The 26285-nt window shown below is 39.7% G+C and overlaps 1 protein-coding gene across 5 annotated transcripts in view; it reads left to right on the top strand.

Moving 5' to 3' along the window:
* FGF13 (fibroblast growth factor 13) overlaps positions 1–26285 on the top strand; it is a 533641-nt gene that overhangs the window by 342122 nt on the left and 165234 nt on the right. The gene's annotated exons all lie outside the window — the stretch shown is intronic.

Below are 26285 nucleotides of genomic sequence, written 5' to 3'. Positions count from 1 at the left end.
TTTTCTCCTAGTGTCTTCTGCTGGGTACAGTTACCTGCAGCATATACTGCTCTACGTTGATATCCTACAGGTCCTTCCGAATCTGTCTTTGCCAGTGCGTTAATGAGAGACAGCTAGTGGATTGGAAAGAACACCAAACTCATGTTCAACAAACCTGGGTTTCAGTCCTACCTCTGACACTCACTGGATGATTGGGGCAAGTGAGGGTAAAATAGAGACAATAGTAGGATCGAAATTTACAGGGCTCTCTTGAGGACTGATTGACCACAGTGCCTGAAACATAGCAAGTGATTAATAATGGTGAAGTATTTTTTTTTTATTATTAGGTCCCATTTGTTTATTTTTGTTTTTATTTCCATTACTCTAGGAGGTGGATCAAAAAAGATCTTGCTGTGATTTATGTCAAAGAGTGTTCTTCCTATGCCTTCCTCTAAGAGTTTTATAGTGTCCAGTCTTACAGTTAGGTCTCTAATCCATTTTGAGCTTATTTTTGTGTATGGTGTTAGGGAGTGTTCTAATTTCATTCTTTTACCTGTAGCTGTCCAGTTTTCCCAGCACCACTTATTGAAGAGACTGTCTTTTCTCCATTGTATATCCTTGCCTCCTTTGTCATAGATTAGTTGACCATAGGTGTGTGGGTTTATCTCTGGGCTTTCTATTCTATTCCATTGATCTATATTTCTGTTTTTGTGCCAGTACCATTGTCTTGATAACTGTAGCTTTGTAGTATAGTCTGAAGTCAAGGAGTCTGATTTCTCCAGCTCCGTTTTTTTCCCTCAAGACTGCTTTGGCTATTCGGGGTCTTTTGTGTCTCCATACAAATTTTAAGATTTTTTTGTTCTAGTTCCTTAGAAAATGCCATTGGTAATTTGATAGGGATTGCATTGAATCTGTAAATTGCTTTGGGTAGTATAGTCATTTTCACAATATTGATTCTTCCAATCCAAGAACATGGTATATCTCTCCATCTGTTTGTATCATCTTTAATTTCTTTCATCAGTGTCTTATAGTTTTCTGCATACAGGTCTTTTGTCTCCTTAGGTAGGTTTATTCCTAGGTATTTTATTCTTTCTGTTGTAGTGGTAAATGGGAGTGTTTCCTTAATTTCTCTTTCAGATTTTTCATCATTAGTGTATAGGAATGCAAGAGATTTCTGTGCATTAATTTTGTATCCTGCAACTTTACCAAATTCATTGATTAGCTCTAGTAGTTTTCTGGTGGCATCTTTAGGATTCTCTATGTATAGTATCATGTCATCTGCAAACAGCAACAGTTTTACTTCTTCTTTTCCAATTTGTATTCCTTTTATTTCTTTTTCTTCTCTGATTGCCATGGCTAGGACTTCCAAAACTATGTTGAATAATAGTGGCAAGAGTGGACATCCTTTTCTTGTTCCTGATCTTAGAGGAAATGCTTTCAGTTTTTCACCATTGAGAATGATGTTTGCTGTGGGTTTGTCCTATATGGCCTTTATTATGTTGAGGTAGGTTCCCTCTCTGCCCACTTTCTGGAGAGTTTTTATCATAAATGGGTGTTGAATTTTGTCAAAAGCTTTTTCTGCATCTACTGAGATGATCATATGGTTTTTATTCTTCAATTTGTTAATACAGTGTATCACATTGATTGATTTGCATATATTGAAGACTCCTTGCATCCCTGGGATAAATCCCACGTGATCATGGTGTATGACCCTTTTAATGTGTTGTTGGATTCTGTTTGCTAGTATTTTGTTGAGGATTTTTGCATCTATATTCATCAGTGATATTGGTCTGTAATTTTCTTTTTCTGTAGTATCTTTGTCTGGTTTTGGTATCAGGGTGACGGTGGCCTCATAGAATGAGTTTGGGAGTATTCCTTCCTCTGCAATTTTTTGGAAGAGTTTGAGAAGGATGGGTGTTAGCTCTTCTCTAAATGTTTGATAGAATTCTCCTGGGAAGCCATCTGGTCCTAGACTTTTGTTTGTTGGAAGATTTTTAATCACAGTTTCAATTTCATTACTTGTGATTGGTCTGTTCCTATTTTCTCTTTCTTCCTGGTTCAGTCTTGGAAAGCTATACCGTTCTAAGAATTTGTCCATTTCTTCCAGATTGTCCATTTTATTGGCACAGAGTTGCTTGTAGTAGTCTCTTAGGATGCTTTGTATTTCTGCGGTGTCTGTTGTAACTTCTCCTTTGTCATTTCTAATTTTATTGATTTGAGTCCTCACCCTCTTTTGCTTGATGAGTCTGGCTAATGGTTTATCAATTTTGTTTATCTTCTCAAAGAACCAGCTTTTAGTTTTATTGGTCTTTGCTATTGTTTTCTTTGTTTCTATTTCATTTATTTCTACTCTGGTCTTTATGATTTCTTTCCTTTTACTAACTTTGGGTTTTGTGTGTTCTTCTTTCTCTAGTTCCTTTAGGTGTAAGGTTAGATTGTTTATTTGAGATTTTTCTTGTTTCTTGAGGTAGGCTTGTATAGCTATAAACTTCCCTCTTAGAACTGCTTTTGTTGCATCCCATAGATTTTGGGTCGTCGTGTTTTCATTATCATTTGTTTCTAGGTATTTTTTGATTTCCTCTTTGACTTCTTCAGCGATCTCTTGGTTATTAAGTAGTGTATTGTTTAGCCTCCATATTTTTGTAGTTTTTTACAGATTTTTTCCTGTAATTGATATTTAGTCTCATAGCGTTGTGGTTGGAAAAGATGCGTGATACGATTTCAATTTTCTTAAATTTACCAAGGCTTGATCTGTGCCCCAAGATATGATCTATCCTGGAGAATGTTCCATGAGCACTTGAGAAGAAAGTGTATTCTGTTGTTTTTGGATGGAATGTCCTATAAATATCAATTAAGTCCATCTTGTTTAATGTATCATTTAAAGCTTGTGTTTCCTTATTTATTTTCATTGTGAATGATCTGTCCGTTGGTGAAAGTGGGATGTTAAATTCCCGTACTATGATTGTGTTACTGTTGATTTCCCCTTTTATGCCTTTTAGCATTTGCCTTATGTATTGAGGTGCTCTTGTGTTGGGTGCATAAATATTTACAATTGTTATATCTTCTTCTTGGATTGATCCCTTGATCATTATGTAGTGTCCTTCTTTGTCTCTTGTAATAGTCTTTATTTTAAAGTCTATTTTGTCTGATATGAGAATTGCTACTCCAGCTTTCTTTTGATTTCCATTTGCATGGAATATCTTTTTCCATCCCCTCACTTTCAGTCTGTATGTGTCCCTAGGTCTGAAGTGGGTCTCTTGTAGACAGCATATATACAGGTCTTGTTTCTGTATCCATTCAGCCAGTCTATATCTTTTGGTTGGAGCATTTAATCCATTCACATTTAAAGTAATTATCGATATGTACGTTCCTATTTTCTTAATTGTTTTGTGTTTGTTATTGTAAGTCTTTTCCTTCTCTTGTGTTTCCTGCCTAGAGAAGTTCCTGTAGCATTTGTTGTAGAGCCGGTTTGGTGGTGCTGAATTCTCTTAGCTTTTGCTTGTCTGTAAAGCTTTTGGTTTCTCCATTGAATCTGAATGAGATCCTTGCTGGGTAGAGTAATTTTGGCTGTAGGTTCTTCCCTTTCATCACTTTAAATATACTGTGCCACTCCCTTCTGGCTTCTAGAGTTTCTGCTGAGAAATCAGCTGTTAGCCTTATGGGAGTTCCCTTGTATGTTATTTGTCATTTTTCCCTTGTTGCTTTCAATAATTTTTCTTTGTCTTTAATTTTTGTCAGTTTGATTACTATGTGTCTCGGCGTGTTTCTCCTTGGGTTTATCCTGCCTGGGACTCTCTGCGCTTCCTCGACTTGGGTGGCTCTTTCCTTTCCCATGTTAGGGAAGTTTTCAACTATAATCTCTTCAAATATTTTCTCGGGTCCTTTCTCTCTCTCTTCTCCTTCTGGGACCCCTATAATGTGAATGTTGTTGCGTTTAATGTTGTCCCAGAGGTCTCTTAGGCTTCTTCATTTCTTTTCATGCTTTTTTCTTTATTCTGTTCCGCAGCAGTGAATTCTACCATTCTGTCTTTCAGGTCACTTATCTGTTCTTCTGCCTCAGTTATTCTGCTATTGATTCCTTCTAGTGTATTTTTCATTTCAGTTATTGTATTGTTCATCACTGTGTGTTTGTTCTTTAATTCTTCTAGGTGTTTGTTCTTTAATTCTTCTAGGTCTTTGTTAAACATTTCTTGTATCTTCTCGATCTTTGCCTCCATACTTTTTCCGAGGTCCTGGATCATCTTCACTTCATTATTCTAAATTCTTTTTCTGGAAGGTTACCTATCTCTACTTCATTTAGTTGTTTTTCTGGAGTTTTATCTTGTTCCTTAATCTGGTACATAGCCCTCTGCCTTTTCATCTTTTCTATCTTTCTGTGAATGTGGTTTTTGTTCCGCAGTCTGCAGGATTGTAGTTCTTCTTGCTTCTGCTGTCTGCCCTCTAGAATAATGGTGAAGTTTTTTTATCACTGTTAATGATGATGAAGATGCAGCTCTGGGTGAGTCTTTTAACTTATCAGGCCACCCTTAATCCAATCCAGCCATTGCCGTATATAAATGGGCCTTCAGAGTCCTCATCAGGTTTTAGCCCCTGTCCCAAGCTACGTATTGGGACCCATTTTACATGATGCTTCCAGACTGGTACCTGAGTATCACATATTCTGTGCCTGGCACTTAATAAATGTTAGTTGTTCTTATTGTTGTTAAAATTGACTTTAAGGCAGCATTTCCAAATATGTTACCTGAATGAAATGCTCCCCTAGGAAAGGTCGCAAGAGTAAAACTGTTTGAGAAACAGCTGTTTGCCATCTCCCTGCCCTGGAGATTTGCACTACACATTAGAATATTAAAGACTCTGAAGAGTCCTATATCATTCTTCTTTTATGCATATGAAATTGTTTTTGCACTTACAAAGAACCTCCCCATAGTACAAGCTCTTCTATTCTTGCTGTCTTCATGTTTATATCAGCGACTTGTATCACTCTCCTACTCTCTTTCCACATCAGGAAAGACCTTCAATAGACAGGGGCTATGAAGTTGCAGTCACTGCGATCAGGCCACCAGGACCATACGACATGCTGATCTGTTCCTTAGAAGTTTCTGGGTGGTTGGTATTCAATGCCATTTTCTAGTTCATATACAAGTTCTTACAGAATCACGACATGCTCTGGGAGTTAGGGTTAGACTTTTCCTTTGATACCAGCTGAATATTAAAATGTAGCCAACGATCAGGAGTGTAATCTTATATAGAGTAGGCTGTGGTGCCATATATACACCACCCATGCTACAGTTCTGTGTGTCACAAGCTTTGTGGCTTGCAGTTCAGTTTACTGTGTATTAATATACCAGTGTACCAGCTTAGGGCCATAATGCCCATCTTGGGATAAAAGTTGCTTAAGGTATATAGCTGTGGAGCTAGGGTCTCTTGGGTCATAAGTAAATCCCACTTCAAATATTATTATTTGAGCATTTGAATTTGTAAAAGATGTAAAATGGGAGTAATCATTTATTTTATTAATGGATCCACTGCAAGGTTGCTTTGTAAGGCCTTTTGAAAGTATTTTTAAATAAGCATTGATTTATACACAACTTTCTAACATCAAACCATTTTATTAGATAAAGTGAGGGACAGCTGCCTTGGGCTATGTGGTTTGGTTCCTATGCGTCACAGCGTCCTTTGGATCTGATTCTTTTTTTGTTTCTGCATAGTCGGGCAGATCATGAAGAGGCTTTCATGACTAGAATATTCTGTGAAATATTACTATTCAGGTCTTTCCTTTTACCACTTGAGAAATTTGTACTTTAGACCTGTGTTTTTATGTTCTATATTCTGTGGAAAGGCACCGTTCTTTCGTTTTATTTTGGATGGATTTTGTTTGAACACTATAAATGACTTGCTGGGAAATAGTCATTTAAGGGATGTGCCAACTTTTAGACCAGCCGGGTACCAGTAGTACATTGTAGACATCCTTTGTCTAATGGTATTCATTTAGCCTAAAAGAGGTAAGAGGTTTTCAGAAATAGCAAACTCATTCCCGAGAGCACCTAATGCTTTGGGCAAATCATCCTGAAATTCTGAAGACTTGTAATACAAAGGTCCAGTCGGAAAAGGCACAGCCAAATATTTAAGAAAGGACAGGTAGCTAGAAAGGATCGTTATAAATCAGATAGCTGAACTGATGGGGACTGAAAGGATGTATTGCTGTTCAACCAGCAAAAGTGTTTCATTAGATGCTACTTCCATAACTGCCCTTACCCACAGTATGAGAACCACCATTGTGGGTCAGATTTTCTAGAAGCCCTCCCAGGGTGGCCCAGTGTAGCCAAACTCTTTCTTCATTTCCTGAAGAGTTAGAAACTCCCTGTTTAAGAAGCCAAGCAATTAATAATCCTGATGTGAGTTTGGCTGCCATCACAGAACCAAGTATACTGCAGAGCTTTGGACACTACTGGTAGGAAACCTTGAGTTCAATTTTTGTCAGACTGCCTCTGAAAAATGTCATCTTATCTTCATAAGCTCAGCGTGAGCCTACCCAACAATAATATCAGTTGCCTACATTTTTAGTGTATACCATATGCCAATCACTGTGCTTTACATCCTTGATTTCATTTAATTCTCATTTTGCAGATGAGAAAACTGGTGCTTAGAAAGGTAACTTTCCTAAGGTCACAGGAAAGTAGAAGAACAGGGGCTCAAACTTGGGCAGAGTCCAGAGGTCAAGTTCTTAACCATAGCAGTCCATTTTTGAAAGGGTTTTCATGCCTATGATGGGGCCTGGAAAGACAAAGGATAAGTTCCTTTTCCCTCTGGAACAAAAGCAAGAGGAAGCACTGAATTATTTTTATGTAGCTGCACATTATGCAGCACCTCTCTGTGCCAGGTGCCATGCTAAAGCTTTACATGCATTATCTTTATAATCCCCCCAACAATATTGTAAGCTTGATCTTATTATTTGCCCCTAATTTTGAGATGAGAAAATGGAGACTTGGAGCATGAATTTGAATTTACGTGCCCAAGGTCAACTAGCTAGTAAACTGTGGAGCTGGGATTTGAACCCATATCTGACTCCAAAGAACATGTTCCATAACTACTCTGTATATATTGCCCCAATGAGCAACTCCTAAGACCATCACCATCGAAACAGTCATTTTGACCACCACATTTATCACTCACAACCGAGATCCTGTGGTGATGGGTAGGAGAAGGGGAAATTAGTTAAATGACAGGCCAGCCTTCCCATGGTCTTTTTCAGTGGGCCAAGAATCATCCTCTTCAAAGGAAGGCTTTGCTCAACTCCTTGGGCTAGTGTCCTCTCTGCATAAGAAGTGGATTGGCAGCTGCCTGTGTGGCGGAGGAAATGCACAAAAGGGCAAAATGAGCACAAATATCGTTCTTAAGTACAAATCGAGTAGGGTGTATAATTCCCTGGCAATAAGTTGTAATAGTCTGCTTACCGAAGCAGAATGACAACATTCCTTTTCCTTTGGGGTTGTACAGCCACAGGATAAGTGAAGGAAGGGATGAGTTAGACGTTTTTTTAACATGGAAAATCCTAACCACTTCTGATTCTTTCTCTTTGAAGGCCACATGTTATCATATTTCGGGCTCTTTGATTATGCTTAGACAGAATATAGGCAGAATTCCATGAAACTTGGTCTGTATTTATGGCCAAGATCTTTGACACAGATCTACTTTTAAGATGTACTTTTTATCACTAAGAATAAGAAGTTGTTTTTGTGATTCATCCTCAGTTATCTCTTAACTTTTGGCCTTCATAAGGTCAGTTTTTACAAAAAGTATCATCATGGGTCATGTCCTAATTTTTCTGATTATTTATACTCTGGGACATGGTAAGAGAAGAATTTCACCTTTTGATTCTTTACACTGAAAAATGAGTAGATAAAGTGCGTCCGGGATAGACAGCCTTGCACTGAAGTCATCAGGTCAGTTATGTAGCCTATTGTCTCCTGCTTTCTTCTCCCACAGCAGATGTCCTAAACCCATGCCACGTGCCTCAAGCCTCTGTACCATCTGAAGCGTACTGTATCATCCTCCAGAGAAACACACACACACACACCCCGAGATTATAGGAATTGGCTCATGTGATATGAAAGCCAAGAAGATCCACAGTCTGCCATCTAGAAGCTGGAGAACCAGGCAAGCTGACGGTGTAATTCAGTCCAAGTTTGAAGGCCTAAGAACCAGGGGAACCAACGGTAGAAGTCACAATCTGAGTCCAAAGGCCCCAAAATCAGTGTGCATGGGGGAAGGGTCAATGCTATAAGTCCCCGTCAGAGCTGGAAGGCCCGAGAATCACGCGCCAGTGTAGGAGGGCCGGAGAAGACCGATGTCCCAGCCCTCGCTGAGAGCAAATTCACCTTTCCTTGGCCTGTTTGCTCTATTCAGGCCCTCGATGGATTGGATGATGCCCAAGGACACTGGGGAGAGCAATCTGCCTTACTCAGTCTATGGATTCAAATGCTAATCTCTTCCAGAAACACTCTCACAGACACACTTAGAAATAAGGTTTTACCAGCAATCTGAGAGTCCCTTAGCCCAGTCAAGTTGACACATAAAATTAACCATCTCACCTACTTAGCAGAGGAACTCCCAACACTGCAGAAAAAAGTCCAGGTGAACCCCCCTAGCTTCCCTCCTCTGCACCTTCAAACTTGTAGTCATTTGCAGTCACCCTCTGTCCCATTCTTCTCCTCACAGAAAACATCTCTTTTCTTGCCCAAAGTTTGTCCTTTCTACATGTGCTTTGGATCACATTCTTCCTGTCCCTTCCATGACCTTGATATCAATTAGTATTTCTCTTTCGCTTATATTTCTTGCTTCCCACTGGCTGGGCTGGCCTTTGGAATGTAAATATTCTCAGGTAGAGGAGCTCCTGAGACTGGTGCCTTTTGCTGCCAGTTGTCATGGGTAGAGACCACAGGAAAATGAGTTAGCAGTTCACTCCCATGCTTCAATCCCCTGCATAAAAATAAATTCATCAGTGACATTATCTGATCTCTATGAACATGATATGGTTCTCTGGAAACAATGAGTATCACTGAACAATGTGTGTCACCAAACCTAGAACCTAGTGCTCAAAAATGGTGACATTTGTGGTCATGGTATTATTTATAGTACTTATAGTCGTAGTGGGAATAATTATATGGGGAATTGAACCAAAATACCTTCAAGGTGCCCTTTACTTGTCCAAGTACAAGTTTAGATTCTGTAATCTCCTGTCCCATCCTTTGTCACAGTGTTTAATATGTTTCAACTGTATCCAAACTCTCACAATTTCATTTCCTCTCAAAGCCCCCCTTGTTCCAGGCTTATGGGCCCACTTGTCATTCCCCTGTCATGCTGTGGACTTTCATCATGATTCTGTTCATGATGTTACTTCTGCTTCCCCTGCCTTGTCCCCTTCTCCCCGAGTGAGTCCTAGAATGGTGCACCTTGATCATTGTTGGTTTCGTCATCCTCACACCGTGTATTGTCCCACTTGGTATGTTCATTGTTGACCTGCTTTTCCATCCTGCTCCACTTGGAACTCCTGGGGGACTAGGGCGAGTTAAGCTTGGTATCGCCAGTGCCTGAGTACTCAGTACAAGCCTGATGATTGTGGTAATGGACAACTACTATGGCCTCATGACACTGCCCACCAGTTGAGGAACTGCTTGGCCACTTTAACAAAATTATTTTTATCATGTTATTGGAGATTCTTCTTTTTGTACTTTTAAAGCTATTAAATAGCAGTGCTACTTTGTTAGGCATTCTAAAGATGGGAAATTAGTACAATATTTGGTTCCGTGCTTTCTGTTCCCATTGATGCTAAAAAATGGAAACTTTTAGCTTCTTGATTTTAAGGGGGAGGTAGCCTCTTAAAAATAATTGGCTCCTGTAAGCAGAATCCCTTCTCAGCCACTCTTCTCTCTCCTGCCTGAGGGCATGAATGATTTTAGTGATTTCTCATCAGTTTGAAAGACAAAGCTGCCACTTAGCGAAGTCAGTAATTATCATCAGCTTACTCCTTCTTTTAAGATGCAGAGCAAGCCTTCAGCATTCAGCAAGAGTTTCAGACAAGAAGAGAATCCGATTGGCTGAGTGTCAGTCCCCTTGGCAGGGTCAGGGGTTTGATGCTGGTAGGCAAGAAATTGATTGAGGAAGGAGAAAGCAGGCAGGGCTCCCATAGCCTGGGGACTGGATTGTTGCTGGATATCTTTTGAGGTTGGCAATCTTGTGACAGCTGATAGTTTGTTTGCCTCTTAGGCATTGCTTATGGATATCCTAAAGACCTTTGCTTTTCCTATAAAAGGATCAGACCCTTTCTTCCGAAAGTGGATTTTCTAGTTAGTTCTTTACTTATTGGCAACCTCAGGTTTAGAAGTGACCTAAAAGGTCAACTTATCCAAATACATCTGTCCTCTTTGATCTTTGCTTGAATCATTTCAGTCTATATGTCTATCTTGAGCACAGTGGTTTGGATCTCCAGCTTAGCCATTGACCAGTTTTGTTGTTGTTGTTTGTTTTTTATTTGGTTGTTTTTGTTTTTTTTACCTTGGGCATAGTATTTATCCTTTCTGAGCCTTAGTTTCCACATATATAAAATGATCATAATATTAGTACCTACCTACTGGGATTATTGTGAGTCTTCAACAGAAGAGGACAAAGGGAAAGTTGACTTTTATCATTATGAATTGATTTTCCTTTTCTGTCCCATCACCACCCCTGCCATGGAACCCTGCAGAACAAGCTCAATTGCCTTCAGATATGTGAAAACATTTATTAATGTCCTCAAGAGTCTCAATGAAGAAGTTTCATCTTGTGACCATTACTTTCCTTTGGTCACTCTCTTTTAAGAATTTGAATGCCCGGATTCAATCAGGAGCAAACAGGGTAAAAGATATTATACATTGTTATTAGTTGTCTGAAAATTCTCATGTATAAATAAATTTACCTAGTGAGCAATCTGACAGACTAGAGCCTGGTTTGAAAACAGTCATCTGAACATTTTAAGCAACTCACTTTAATTTCAGAGCCTGCTTTGATTTCATGTTGCAAAAGAAAAATTATCTCAGAGAAAATATACTTTCTTTTAGAGGGCTAAAATAGCATTTTAAAAAAAATTCTTTGGTTCGGTGTACCAAATCTCTGATTTTTTATCCTCTTTTTTTCACATTCTCACTTTCTTTTTCTTTTTTTTTTAATTGGGGTATAGCTATTTTACAATGTTGTGTTAGTTTCTACTGTAAAGCGAAGTGGAGTTGAGTTCCCTGTGCTATACAGCAGGTTCTCATTAGTTATCTATTTTATACGTCTTAGTGCATATATGTCAATCCCAGTCTCCCAATTCACCCCCCCCTTTCCCCCCTTGGTGTCCATACGTTTGTTCTCTACATCTGTGTCTCTATTTCTGCCTTGCAAACTGGTTCATGTGTACCATTTTTCTCGGTTCCACATTCTCACTTTCTTAATTCAACTAGAATGCTTGCTTTTAAAACAAGGTCTCGGGAATTCCCTGGTGGTGCAGAGGTTAAGAATCTGCCTGCCAATGCAGGGGACACGGGTTCGAGCCCTGGTCCGGGAAGATCCCACATACTGCTGAGCAGCTAAGCCCGTGTGCCACAACTACTGGGCCTGTGCTCTACAGCCCGCGAGCCACAACTACTGAGCCCATGTGCCACAACTACTGAAGCCCGCGCGCCTAGAGCCCATGCTGCGCAACAGGAGAGGCCACCGCAATGAGAAGGCTGCGCACTGCAACGTAGAGTAGCCCCACTCTCCACAACTAGAGAAAGCCCGCACGCAGCAACGAAGACCCGACGCAGCCATAAATAAATAAATAAATAAATAAATTTATGTATAAAATAAAAAGGTCTCTCAATTATTATTGACATTTTGAGCCAGATAAGTTCGTTGTGGGGAATTGTCCTTTGCATTGTAGGATGTTTAGCAGCATCCCTGGTCTCTTACCCTTGACGTACAAGTAGCAGACCATCCCTTTCCCCAAGCTGTGACAGCCAAAAATTCTGTAGAACTGCCAAATGTGCCCCTGATGTGGGGAGTGGCAGTGGGGGCAAAAACACTCTCAGTTAAAACCACTGATTGAAAACAGTTTTCCATTTTGAACACAGCTATGCTCATTCATTTACGTGTTGTCTATTGCTGTGTTCATGCTCCAGCGGTAGTGTTTATTCAGCTCTTTATTTTCTTTGTAGTTTATTGCAACTATTCATTGCAGTAGAGACTGAATGACCCACAAAGGCTAAAATATTTATTATCTGGCCTTTTACGGAAAAGTTTACCTACCTCTCTGTCCTAGAGGCTGGGGGTTCTGTCTTACCCATCTTCAGTGCCCTAGGACAGTGCCAGGCACATGGCAATAAATGTTTGTGGAATTTACTTCTCAGTAAATGTTTGTGGGATTGAACAGTAGCTGAATTGAATGAAATTGGATTGATGAGTTGAATGAAAGTTGATGTTTTTGTCTGTAATTGAGAAGATTTTGGAGGATAGAAAATGCTTTTTGCTACCTCTTTAGAATTCTTTATGATATCTACCATATTGCCACTTTATAACTGTTTGCTTGAATAAAGCAATTTTTGTTTTACCTCCTTCATTCTTTTTTTGCAAAATACGATGTACCACCTACCATTCGTACTTTAATTTCTGTTTGATTTGACCTGCTTCACAGGAACACAAATTGATTAAATCCTTAGAAGGTGAGCGACTCCTGCACAGGGAAGTGGCAGAAGGTGTGAATTCAAGTCTTGGCTTGATCTTTGGCTTAGTTGGCTACTTCTGATAAGATACTTGACCTGACTTGTTAGTGTTCTTTTCTGAGTCTTTAGTGCAAATAACATTATCCCACCTTCAAGTTATTACTTGAAGTGTGTGTGAATACAATATGCATTTTGTAATGAGTATTCGTAACATAACATAGATTTTCCTAAAATAAAAGAAGCTATTTTTCCTCCACAGAGAATCGAGAACTAAGCAGTGTATGCACCCACTTTACATATTAGTTAGTTTGTTGTTTTTAAACTCCATTATTAAAAGTTTCCTGTTTGGGGGAAGAAATTGTTGGCCATCAATAATACCATCATAATTCTGTACTAATACGAAAAGACAACTTATCTGTCATTTCTCATGTTGCATTATAAAACCAGAATTCTGAAAGCAAGCATTGAAGATGGTTTCCACATTTGAGCCACACCTCTATGAATGAAGAACTTGAAGGTGAGAGATTAGGCATCTTGTAGAAAGGTCTGGAGGCTTTATGATATGAGCAAAAGATGGAGGGGCTGTCTTTGGGAAGTTCCATTTCTAGGAGGACTTTCCACCTGATAGTGGCTAGAAGCATTCATGATCCACACCCACACCCAGTCTTATAGTTGCAATTTCTAGCTTGCTTTTTTCTCAGAATTCTTAGGGTGATGAGGGATTTCACTTACTGAGCACAACTGTATACTGTCGACGAAAAATTAATCACTTGATCTAAGAAAGAAATGGAAAATTTTCTTCGAGCCAAATTTGAGGATTATAACCTGGGAAGAGTATCTCAGAAAGCTCTGAGAACTGTTCCGCAGGTTAGAAATCAAGGCACAGTCATATAAGTTTTTTAGAGAAGGGGGCTGTACATCAAATGACGTATTATTGACAGTTTACGTAATCCAGATCTAAGCACCGTAGTGGTGGGTCATGTGATCCCTTACGAGATCAAGAAGGAATGTTATCTTTCAGGAGTTGCCTTGTTGATGCTGAGAGAACATTGCTCTTTATGGTTGAGCAGGTCTTCCTCTCGATAGGGGAGGTTTGGTCGATGTATAATGCAGATACACAATGCACAGTAGGGGGAGAGAGGAGCCCAAAGGGCAGAGAAGAAGTTTTATGTTTAAATTTTTCTTGTCTTGCCATAAAATATGAATTTTATTTCACAGTACCATCTATATATCTTGTTTATATAACTCATTTCTTATCCTCACAGTTACCCTGTGAGGTAGGTACTTTTATCTTCAATTTACAGATAAGGGTACTGAACCTGTAAAAGACTAAATGCCCTGCGCCCAGGTCACATAACAAGTAAGTGGCAGATCTGGGATTTGAACCCAAGTCTCAGGAGCCCCTGGTCTTAACGACTGTAGAGGCTGTAATATCTTCTGAGGTGAAAGATATTAGGCTTTTGAAAAAAAAGGTGCCTAAACTATGCTTTGAATTATTCTGCCTTTTTCATCTAGAGGATGAATCCTAGAACTCGAAGGGGCTCGAGAAGTCACCTGATTTAACCCAAAGAGGTTCAACAAGTTGCCCACATGGCCTCATCTGAGTTCGTGGTAAATATACTACTCGAGTCTCCTGACTCTTAGTCCAGTGCTCTCCATCCTGCATCTCAATGGACATTCCTGGTTGGACGTAAACAAGCATACACCCACTTTATTTTATTTTAAGGTTCATTTTAAGAAAAGTATTTCTGCTGAAAGAAAAAAAAAAAAAACCCAGTACTCCGAAAGTACACCAAAGATGATTGATTTTTACCAAATCTGCAGGGAATCCAGCCAGTGATGCCAGCACACACGAAATTGCCTCTTTAAGAGTTCTGCTGCTGATAGTCTGGGCTACTGTGAGCAGCTCTCTAGATCTCCCTGAGCCTGAATTGCTTATCTGTAAAATGAGGGACCTGGGCTAGGTGAAATCTAAGGTCTTTTCTGGCTCATAGTTTATGATTTTAGGAGTATGATTAGGAGGTTCCAGGACCAATTCAAGGAGACAGATTTTGGTTCCATAGAAGAAATTGTTTCAACTGGGTATGGCCTTCCTAAAATGAATTGGGATACCCTAAGACATGGGGAATTTCCATTTTTAAGTAGAAATGGACAGTGATTTGGTAGAAATGTTGTGGACGTTATTCAGACATTATGTGAATAATTGGATTACAGTTATGATTGAGGTTATTTCTGTGCTTCACACTCTGGGAGAAATGAGGTGTACTGAAATTTCCTGTGGTCAATCACGTACTCATTCAACAACTGGTTACCTTTGAGGTTTCCATGTACTGTACTAGAACTGGGGATGTCACGATTTAGGACCTGGCCTCTGTCTTAAATGTCAGAGACCGGGGTCAGCAAATGAGTGCCCTCAGATTGAGTCCCACCCATCATCTCTTTTTTTTTAATAAATTTATTTATTCATTCATTTATTTAATTTTTGGCTGCATTGGGTCTTCGCTGCTGCACGCGGGCTTTCTCTAGTTGCAGTGAGCAGGGGCTACTCTTTGTTGTGGGGCACAGGCTTCTCATTGTGGTGGCTTCTCTTGTTGCAGAGCACAGGCTCTAGGCACGCGGGCTTCAGTAGTTGTGGCACATGGGCTTCAGTAGTTGTGGCTCGCGGGCTCTAGAGCGCAGGCTCAGTAGTTGTGGCGCACGGGCTTAGTTGCTCCGCGGCATGTGGGATCTTCCCGGACCAGGGCTCAAACCCGTGTCCCCTGCATTGGCAGGCGGATTCTTAACCACTGCGCCACCAGGGAAGCCCCCGTCATCTCTTTTTGTAAATAAAATTTTCTTGGACCACAACCACTCCCCTTCATTTTCGTGTTGTCTGTGGCTACTTTTGCACTACTACAGCCGAACTGAGTAGTTGCAACAGAGGCCATATAGCCCACAAAACCTAAGATATTTACTATTTGATTCCTTATAGCAAAAGTTTGCCAATGCTTCTTGTAGGCAAACATGTACATCTTTAATTTCAATCCAGTGGCCTAGGTACAAAACTGGAGGAGGCACAAAGGCAGCACATATAATTACATCTTCTTGAAGAAGGATCGATCAGAAAATTTTCAGAGGAATTAAACCATATAATCATGCCTTCTTTGAGTGGGAAGCGACCTTAGCGGTTCTAACTGTCCGCATTTCCCATCCATTCTTTTACGTATTTCCTCTACAGCATCCCTGATACACTGACATTTCTTTAAGAAGGAAAGCATACATGCTCCCTACAGAGAAGTGGCAAAATTTTATAAAATTTAGCCTGCCAGTGTATGCAGAAGAATCGAGAGAAATCCATAGGTGGCCTATGCATTCTAAAGGGTATTATGAACCACTTCTCTTCAGGTTGCTGTTTGATTTTCAAATGAAGCAAATTCAGGCTCTTTATGGGCCCTTGCTGATGGCACTGAACTGTAGGAAACCTGAGGGAGTAAGGGCTTGCAGACTGTCCTCCTTCCCATACAGAAGGATGAAAACCCAGCATTTGCAGGCATTCTTTAACCGCCCTGGCAGTATGCTTAAGTCCTGGTAAGCAGGACTCAAAGGTCCTCGATAAGTAGCTTTAGAGAGACATGGAAGAACAAGCAGGACGACCTCCATCACTTTTACCGTGATATGAGACGGGACCTCCCGGAGTGCTCTCTGCACAGTAGGAATTCTCAAGATAAATGGTGTTGACTGATTGACTGACTTCTTACAGAATTTATTGTCAGTCTGGGGAGGACTACAACAGTGTGATTACTGATTTGTTAAATATTCTGTTCACTTATACATTTAAAGCCTTGATTCTCTATTTTTAAAATGCAATGTGAGATGGATACTATGAGAAGGGAGGGCTGAAAATTCTTCTGATAAATTCATGAAGGTCTCCTCAGAGGAAAAAAATCCTTTTTTTCCCCTTTTATTTTGACATGATTTTTGACTTCCAGAAAAATCACAATAACAATATTCTATAGTATACCATGTTTTCCTATATTTTCGCCATTATAATGCTGCAATAAATAATGTTATGCTTATGTATTTTCATATTGTTGAAGCTAGATGTTCAGGGTAAATCCTGATAAATGGGACTGCTGAGTCAATAAGTAAGTACATATATAATTCAGTTGAATATTGCCAAATTCCCTTCCCAAGAGTTGTACCAGTTTGCATTCCCACCAGCTATATATGAGAGTGCCTGTTTCTCCACAACCTCACCTATAGAGAGTGTTATAGTTTTTAATTTTTGCCAATCTGATAGGTGAGAAATGGAATCTTAATGTAATTTTATCTTGCATATCATTTAGTATGAGTGAGGGTGAATTTTTTCATAAGCTTAAAGATTATTTTTATATCTTTTGGTGTGAGTTATTCATATTTTGGGCCATTTTTCTATCTGGGATTTGTTTTTCTTCCTTCAGATTTTCAGCATTATTTACATATTAGAGATATTAGCTGTTAACCTGTCATACATGGTGCAAATATTTCTACTGGTTTGTCAGTTACCTTTTCATTTTGTTTATGGTATTTATTGACATGTATTCATTTAAAAAATTATTGTTATACAATGAGATTTAAAAATCATTTGTTTTATTGTATCTGGATTTGGGGTTCTAGTTAGAAGACCTCTTACTACATCCAGATTAAAGAGGAATTCACCCATATTTTCTTCTAGTGCTTGTATGGTTTCACTTTACATTAGATCCCTGATCCATTTGGAACTTCTTCTAATGTATGGTGTGACGTGTGGATCTAATTTTCTTTTTCCAAATGGTTAACCTTTGTCCCTGTGCCATCTATCAAAAAAGTTTATCTTTGCTTCATTTATTCAATATATGATCTTCCTTATATTCTAAAGTTCCATATTTACTTGGGTCTATTTCTGAACTTCCTATTCTTTTTCAATGGTCTGTAAATATGTGCTAGTACCCCACCTGTTCAATTATAGAGACTTTATAGTATGTTTTATTTTCTGGTAATCCTAGTACCTGCTCATAGTTTTTCATTTTTGTGTTTCTATGACCCCTGTTAATTTTTCCATGTGAGGTTCAGTGACAGCTTGTCTAACTTGAAGGTTCTTTAAAAACTTGATGTTTTAATTGGGATTAAATCAAATTTATAATTTAACTCTATATATTAAACTTATAAATTAAGTGACAGCTTTATACTGTCGAGTCATCCTATCAAAAAACAAGGAATGACTTTCCATTTCTTCAAGTCTATTTTTGTGTCTTTTATGAATGGAAAAACTTTTAGAAAATTAGATATTTTTTTGGACTATTGAAGCTTTTCAGAATACGAAAAATATATTTAATGAACATTCCATTTACGTATATAAGTTGAAAAGGGAAGAACAAATCTGTTCCACACCTACTCCAATTGTATTCTGAGCTGGAAATGTCCTAGTTCATCACTTACTCATTCGTTCATTCTCATCAGTGACTTCACCGAAGCCAGAGAGCAACTTATCAAAACCAAAGAGAAGAGTTGTAAGGGATGATGATCATGACTGTGATAATAATGAAGATTCAAAAACATCTTGACAGTCTGGAAAGACCAGCCCAAACTTAACAAGAGAGAAAATTCTACACTGAGGTTCAAAAGTAGAAAAACTGCTTTGGGTGCAGTGCTGTTGATATCTGGAGGAGGTATCTAGATTGACCCATAACTTAACTGGATCCGATAGTTTCTGTTTAGCAGCTGTTAAAATAACATAGTCATCTAAGCTTCATTAGAACAAATGTGGTGACCAGATCAAGGCAAACTGTGCACTTCTTCATTGGACCAATCTGTAGGTAGCCCTCTATTATGAAGAAGAATCTTAAATTAAGGGAAATGTGGACAAACTGGAGAGAATCCAGAGGAGAGCACCCTGAGATGTCAAGATGTCAAGAAAACATCTCCTGTTAGAAATAGTTGAAAGAACTGGGGATACTGGAGATAAAGAAGAGAAAACTCGGAGCTCTTACATGTCTTTTGATAAATGGATGTCAGGAGCTCAGACCTGCTCTAGAGACCAGAACAAGAAACAAAAGGAAAGTGAAACAAAGGGGCAGCTACTGGTTGCATTGGATTTCCTAATAAAGTTTCAGTTGACCAAAGCGTTTGTCAGGGAGAGGGAAAGGGAAGAGAAAGGGGGTACGGAGAGAGAGAATGAGAATGAAAGAATGGACCACGATGGCACAACAAACAGCAGAAGCAGAGAGCTCAGTTAGGAGGATGTGGGCACAGTACAGGCAGGAGATGATGGTGGTTTGGTCTAGACTCGAGAGTAATCGTGGAGATGATGAAAGTAGTTGGATTTGGAAGAGATTTTATAGGTAGAATTAGTGAGATTTATTGATGGATCGGATGTAGGAGTTGATGGAGCGATAAGAATGAAGGATGAATTTTAGGCTTGGGGGCTGAACAATTGGGTGGATGGAGGTGCCATTTACGGAGGTAGGGAATATTGGGGAAAAATCAGGATTGAGTAGTCATGGGATTGGAAATCTCGTGTCCTCCTATGATCATGTCGGTTTTGAGATGTCCACTAAACATCGAAGTAAAGATATGCCATTGGCTTTATGAATGTGGCAATAAAGAGACAAATCAATACTGAAGCTATTGATTGTTCACAGCTCCCACCTAGGTGGCTGATTTCTAGAAGTTGGGCCTAGAGCTAAGTGGTTCATTACTATGTACTATTATATGGTGTCTAGCCTGAGAGATGTGGTAGAAATGGTCAGTGCAAATGAACGCCTGAGAAGCGAGATATCCGATCGTTGAAGACTGCAGTAGAAGAAGGCTTCCTGCAGGAGGTGGCATTTGTTCTGGGCCCTAAAGGCTATGCCCAGGGAGAGAGGAATGGTGTAAGCATTCAAAGCTCTGCTAAAATATAGTGTGGCCTTAGTTCTTTGTGAGGGTGTGCTTTGATATGGTTTGATTTGATGACTTTGACATTTCCTCAGAGTGCCCTGGGTGCTGCGTTCCATTTGGCTTTGGGGTGGAAATGCCCCAATTTTGCCAAAGTGTTTGCTCCTGGTTCAAGGATGTGGACAGTGGAGTGCAGCAGGGCACATGACTTTCAGAGACTCTCAGCTGTCTGTCCCCTGTGTGGTGTGTCTCTAGCGCCAGAGATAACCATTTCCTCCTGAGGTTACAGCCTCTGCTTGGACCAGGATGCAGAGTAGTTTCTTTGGTGTAGTATCAACTCAGTTTCTCAGGTGGAGAAGCTTTGGAAAGAAATACAGATGTGCCAGTGGGAAAGCATATGGGGAGAAAAGCACTTTCTACACTTGGAAGTGTTGACAGGAGCTGCACCAGTGCACTCTGAATGTTTCTGCTAAGGCAGCTGCCACCAATGGCTGTGCTATTCCAGGAGGCTGCCATAATCTGATCGTAGCTCATGCTTATTTCACCTTGTGATGTATTCTTTCAAGTCAATCTTTTGTTGTCCAGCTCCAAATTCATGCCTCCCATCCTCACCCTGCATTAGAACTCGGCTTCCCTTCTCTACCCTTGCTGAAGACATGTCCTAGGGCACTAGTTTTCAAACTCTGCGTTTCAAAACCATAGGGCTTCTGAACTGAGGAATGCTAGGAGAGAGAGGATGAAGTTAGAGGTCAGACATATTCAGGGTGGAACTAAAGGCCACCTCCCCATACCTACCAGCTCTGCTGTTAATTGTTTCTTATTCTGAGTTCTGCCAATGGTTTCATTTACATAAGTTTGAAATTTGCTGTTCTAAAAGTATAAATAATAGATTCAAACTCCTAACTTGACTAGATTCCTTCATTAAATTGGGAGGTCATTTTCAGAATTGCTTCCTTACTTCTGGTCAACCTAAGGACATGTTAATTTCAGTGATTAGGTAGGTGATATAGCAAGAAAAATATGAGTGGTAAGGGGAGAATGAGTCTTCAACAAGAACAACAATGACTACAGTAAGATGGGCATGGAGAAGTATAGATCCAGTATTTGCCATGGACTGAAATGATTAAGAGTATTTTGGAAAACAGTGTTGTTATTCAAGTATCATTTTTTGTTAATCTATTCATTCATTAATATCTGTTTATTGAGTACCCACTGTATGCCAAGCACCATGCTTCATCTTGGAGCCACAAAGATGGACAGAGTTCATAGACTTTTTCATTCTGGTCATCAGCCACACCAGACTTTTAATAGTGCCCCTACTTCCCCCTTGCCCTGTAGAATTAACAGTGCTTAGGTCCTAACACTTGCAGAATTCAACTGGCCCTACACATTTTGGAATCATGAAATTTTAATTTATTTTTCCATTCCATCCACTTAGCACAGGAGTAATTAAACTGTAGGCCCTAACAGACTCCTTCACCCCTACCCTCCTCCTTTAGATTGCTGGATCACAAATCCAGTCAAAATACAATCCAGCCATTCAATTTAACAAGAGCTTCAGACATTTTAATATTTAGATTTCTTCCTCAGTGTATGTGGGTTCTTATGTTTATCACATATTTTATGCCATTATATCAATTCACTTTATTTCACGTGGAATGTATCAAGTATCTGAAAATATAGCAAGGAATTTTGAAAGGTTTTCGGGACAGGAAACAGAGAGGTTTCCTGAGACACCAGTATCTGAAAATAGCTTGGCATCTGCTATTACCTTGTATATTTATTTCCCCAGAGTCACCATAGATGGCTTTTGTTATCCACATCCAACTGTGCTTATTTAAAGTTGAATGTATAGGAGGTTATACACATACTGATTTGTATTTATATAACATAGAGAAACCCACGTCAACTTGACATCTGACATTAATTTTGCACCTACTTGAAACATCTGCCTTTCCATTTAATTGGTATCAACAGGTAATTATTATGAGTCTTCCTTTTTAATCTCAAATGAGTCATGATAACATTAGGTAGTATGAAATAAGATTGTTAACCTTTGCCCTACTATTAAGTTGCTATGTCAATATTTCTTTAAAAGTAATGTGGGGCTCTTTTGTATCCCATAGTCTGAAGTGAACTTATAAGACTTATAAGGGACTTCCCTGGTGGTCCAGTGGTTAAGACTCCGTGCCTCCATTGCAGGGGGCGTGGGTTCAATCCCTGGTTGGGGAACTAAGATTCCGCGTGCCACTCGGTGCGGCCAAAAATTTAAAAATTAAAAAAAAATTTTTTTAAAGACTTTTAAGACTGTAGATAATAATTTTCAGAGTTAAAATTATTTGAATATAGTTTGGTGGGAAAGACAGTCTCAAAAATTGATATTTGTCTCCTTCAAAACTTAACCACAATATAGCACAAAGCAAGACTGAATTGAACAGTTTCTTCCGATAATCTTATACAACAGAGATTTGAATTGCAAAGAAGCCTTTTAAAAATAAGATGTGTGTATACAAAAAGAACCTAAGTCAAATTGACAAAGCAGAAAAGCCACATGACGCGCATAGGTAGGGTGATATATCGTGTTACTGATTCTCCTTTTAGGAACCAGGAGGAGCTTGATAATGTATGTGGTTTCAAGTGTGTGTGTATATATGTGTGTGTATGTGCATCCCACAGACACATATATGACGCTGGGCTGATTAGCGATGAAGAATTCTCGTCAACAGCATCATTGGTCAAGCGCTATTGGCTCCAACTAATGATTGTGTCTGCCCACCCTGGGTGCATATAAGTGCATATTGAAAATAAGAGTCTGGGTTTCTGAGTGATGCTTTCAGGCCCACAGTGCATTGCACCAGTCAGGTGCAGGTGACATGTGACAGAGAATGATGGTGGGAGGAGGAGCTGTGACAATGAGCTAGAGGGCATTTTACGAGAAAATGCAATGTCACCTTTGAAGAGTCTGTCTGTGAGCGTGAAGTGAGTGGTACCAAAAAGCTAAGAAAAGGGGTTTGAGAGGATAGATGAGAAGCAGGGTGCTTGCCGTTTAGCTTCAACAGGTTTTCCTTGTTAGGGAGCTGAGGATATTTTAAGTGAATGAAGAAGAAATTTTTAAGTTTTGTGGGAGCAAAGTGTGTCAGGCTTTATAAAGTACCTTAGGTCTAAATGTGGTAACGTAGGCCTCTCTTTGAAAGGGTCACCCAGAGAAACTGACTCCTTTCTGGAACTCAGTCAGAAAGGATGGCACCGACTGCTCCAAAGTAGGCACTATTTTTCAAAGGGTGGATTCTTGCCGTCATTTGCTTCTTAGTCCTAAATCAGACTGGGTGCTACCCCACCATCTGGCATCGAATCAAAAGACTCACTCTGCTGCCCAGAAAGCAACATTGCATTTACGTTTGCTTCCTGGGCAACCCGAGTAGAGATGAATGACACCGAATGGACCCCGATAAATAGGAAGCAGCTCCTACCCTCCAGCAGTCTGGATGCTCGTCCTGACTCAGTTTCCAGCCCCTATCTCCTACCTGCCCTTTCAGCTGTTAGAAGGGATTGTAGTGATTTCTACTCAATTCTCTAGTGCTTGGATCACCTCTGAATCACCTCTCTTGTTTTTCAGCAGTAGCAATTATGCAGCTAAGATAGGTCATGCCTTGACATCCAAATAGAGGAAACTTCAAACCCCAGTGATTTGGATTGGGAAGCTAGAAATGCAAGCAGAAAGACTAATTAGGAGGTTGATACACCACCATAGCAAGAAAGAGATGGTAGGCCTGAACCAAGGCAATTGCACTTAGAGTTGGGCAAATGTAGGAGTAATTTGCTAAAAAGGTCCAGGAGAACTTGGTGTTGTCTTGGATGTATGGCTCAGAGGGAAGAAAAAAATGATGAGCTTGAGGCTTCAAGACTTGGTCCCTCGACAAATGGAGGTGCCTTTCAAAGAAAGACAGCAGAAGGAAGAGTTGATTTAAGATGTTGAGTTCTGTTTCAAAAAGATAAGTCCGAGGTGCAGGCGCAACATCGCATTGCAGAATTGATGCTTTGGAGGGAGGCCCAAATTTAAGAATTGTGTGAGGAGTACACAGAGTAGATGAGACCACTAGGGAACACGGGTAGAAAGAGAGGGCAAGGAGTCGAGGATGGCCCCCCGTGAATACCTGGTTTTAGGGCCGAGGAAGAAAAAGACAGAGAAACTAGGAAAAGAGGACAGGGAGCGGTGGTCAGAAAAGTAAGTAGCAAACCAGGACAGCACAATGTCATGGAAACCAAGGTAAGAGAGCGGTGGCCAATACTGTTAGATTCTTCAAAAGATCAAGGAGAGTGTAAGCTGAGACAAAACCATTGGATTTGGTGGTTATAACTCCAGTCTCTCCCTTTATTATAACAAAATTGAATCAAAACCATGGCTACCACGAAGTTCTTAATAATGGTATAACAACCACAATGGATCTTTGACTGAAAGCTTTGGAGAAGTAAAGTGATCCAATTTTACTTTATTTATTCATTCAACAAAACTTTATCGAACTTTTCTACATGCCAGGCATCATGCAAGATGTTCTCTCTCTGTTGCCAATATCAGTTATAATATTAACAGTGCCCTCCCCATGCCTTAGAACTAGGTCTTGATGCAATTATTAATAGCTCCTCATTTCATCTTCAAAAATGTCCTGATTTGGACAATAAATTATATTTATTGCTTATGGTCCCCGTCTTCAGACTTGTCTGGTCTAGTCCGGTTTTATAACTCTTTCTGCTTCTACAAAGTCTTTCTGAACTCGACTGCAATGGGACCCCTATGTGCACCATGTTGTCTATGAAAAGAATCACTCCCCGATTATCTTCACAACATGTTGTATATTCCCAAACATACGTCTTACAACTTGTGTAATGTGTCTTACTATGTAGACTGTGTGTGTTCCTGAGGCTTACCTGCTCAAGACCTGCCATTCATGGGTTATCTGCCAAGAACCCATGACAGCCATTCAATTAGGATGGACCTTGATGATTCAGAGTGGGTTTGTCAGTTACTCACAGAAATAACTCACGGTACAAACTAGCCTAGATTCATTGTGTTTTCGTTTAGGACTGCAGGCATCTTTTCGTATAGTGTGAAGAATAAGTGAGGATGGCAGAACTGACTTGGCTAAACCAAAATTTCTCCAGTGTAGAAATGAGGATTGGAGTATTTTTAGCTGGTTCATAAAGAGTTAAGTGTGTTAGCTACAGGCACTTGAAAATCCAGGCTGTGCTTATTTCTCAGGTTTATAAATAACTTAAACCTATGTAGGACTTAATTAATTTGGCTCCATTCCACCTACAGTTTACCTTCTTGAGGGAATAACTTGACCCTTCTTATACCCTGTGTTTATAGTTATAAAGAGAACTCCCAACAAAACGAAGAAAACCACACTTGGATTGTCTGAGTTTGATTTTTTTGTGTGTACTTCTGTGGAGAAGCTCTAAGATGTCAGGCACAGCACAGAATGTCAGAATACCTCTTCCATTAAGGACAAACACATGCATGGTATTATTCCTGGCTGGAGTTACTTACCATTCTGGTTTTTTCTCCTTTAAATGACTGATCCGCTACAGCAGAATGAACTTGTGACTTGGTAGCAGTGAATTTTCCTTACTCTAGCCTGACCTCTCCTTTCGCTGGCGAATATTTTAAAACAAAATTATTGCCTTTCAGACAATAGGTCTGTTTCTTCACCTCTGAGGCTTCCCATGATTAAATAAGAAGTTACAGGAGTTTTCTCAGTTGTCAGAATCCCAGAATGCAGGAGCACTTAACAGTAAGAATAAAAGAGACCACTTGTCATGCTGACAGATTTCACTGGTAACACCTCTGAAAGGATCTGACAGATTAGACTCCAGGTAAGGCCCAAGAACTGAGCGTAACAGACGAAAATGAATTCAGTCGTTTGATGTCACGATGTAAATGAAGTGTGACTTCATAGAAAGTACTCATTCCTGATGCCATGTCCCTTGCGTCATCCAATCTTCCCAGCCACTGAAGTGACTGCCATCACAAAATAACATGACAAAGTCAAGCCCAGTAACTGTGATGGTAGCTTGCATTATATTGTTGATTTCATTGTTTAAAATGTAATCTCAATGAATCATTCATTTCATGAATGTGACTAAAATTTTATCGTAAGTTACAAATAAATAATGGTTGGGAAAAGTCACATACGTCACTCAGGCAATTCTGCTGTAAGATCTGAGAAACAATTAGCAGATAAAAGTGAGAAGCCATCCACTCTTTTTCAGAGCTCTGAAGTCCATTGGATTTCACCATTTTGAGACTTCGGTCCAGGATGGAGAGGAGGCTCCTCTGAGCCGTCTTACACTTAGGTTAGAACATTGGCTGTGAGAATAGATCTTGCCTCTTACTCTTGAAGCAGCTCAAGGAAAGGATGGCAGTGACACAGCTGCAGGCCGAGGTCTCATGACTGAAGAGAACACCAACTACTATTTAGTAAGCACTTGTTCTGTGTCAGTGATTCTTCATGTAAACTTGTAATATTTAACTCAATCCTGACATCTCAGTGAGATTGTTCCTGGCATTGTCTCAATTTTTCCAATAAGGAAACTGAGAAACTGTCTACTCATTGTCAGCTCAATGACTCTGGGACCTAGGACAGGGCCAGAAATGAAACCCAAGCTTTTCTGAGCACAGTCTATGCTCATTTCTCCACATCATGCAGCTTTAGG

The sequence above is a fragment of the Balaenoptera borealis genome (genome assembly GCF_965194805.1).
Source record: "Balaenoptera borealis genome assembly, chromosome: X".
NCBI lineage: Eukaryota > Metazoa > Chordata > Mammalia > Artiodactyla > Balaenopteridae > Balaenoptera > Balaenoptera borealis.
This window is presented reverse-complemented; position numbering and strand designations above follow the sequence as displayed.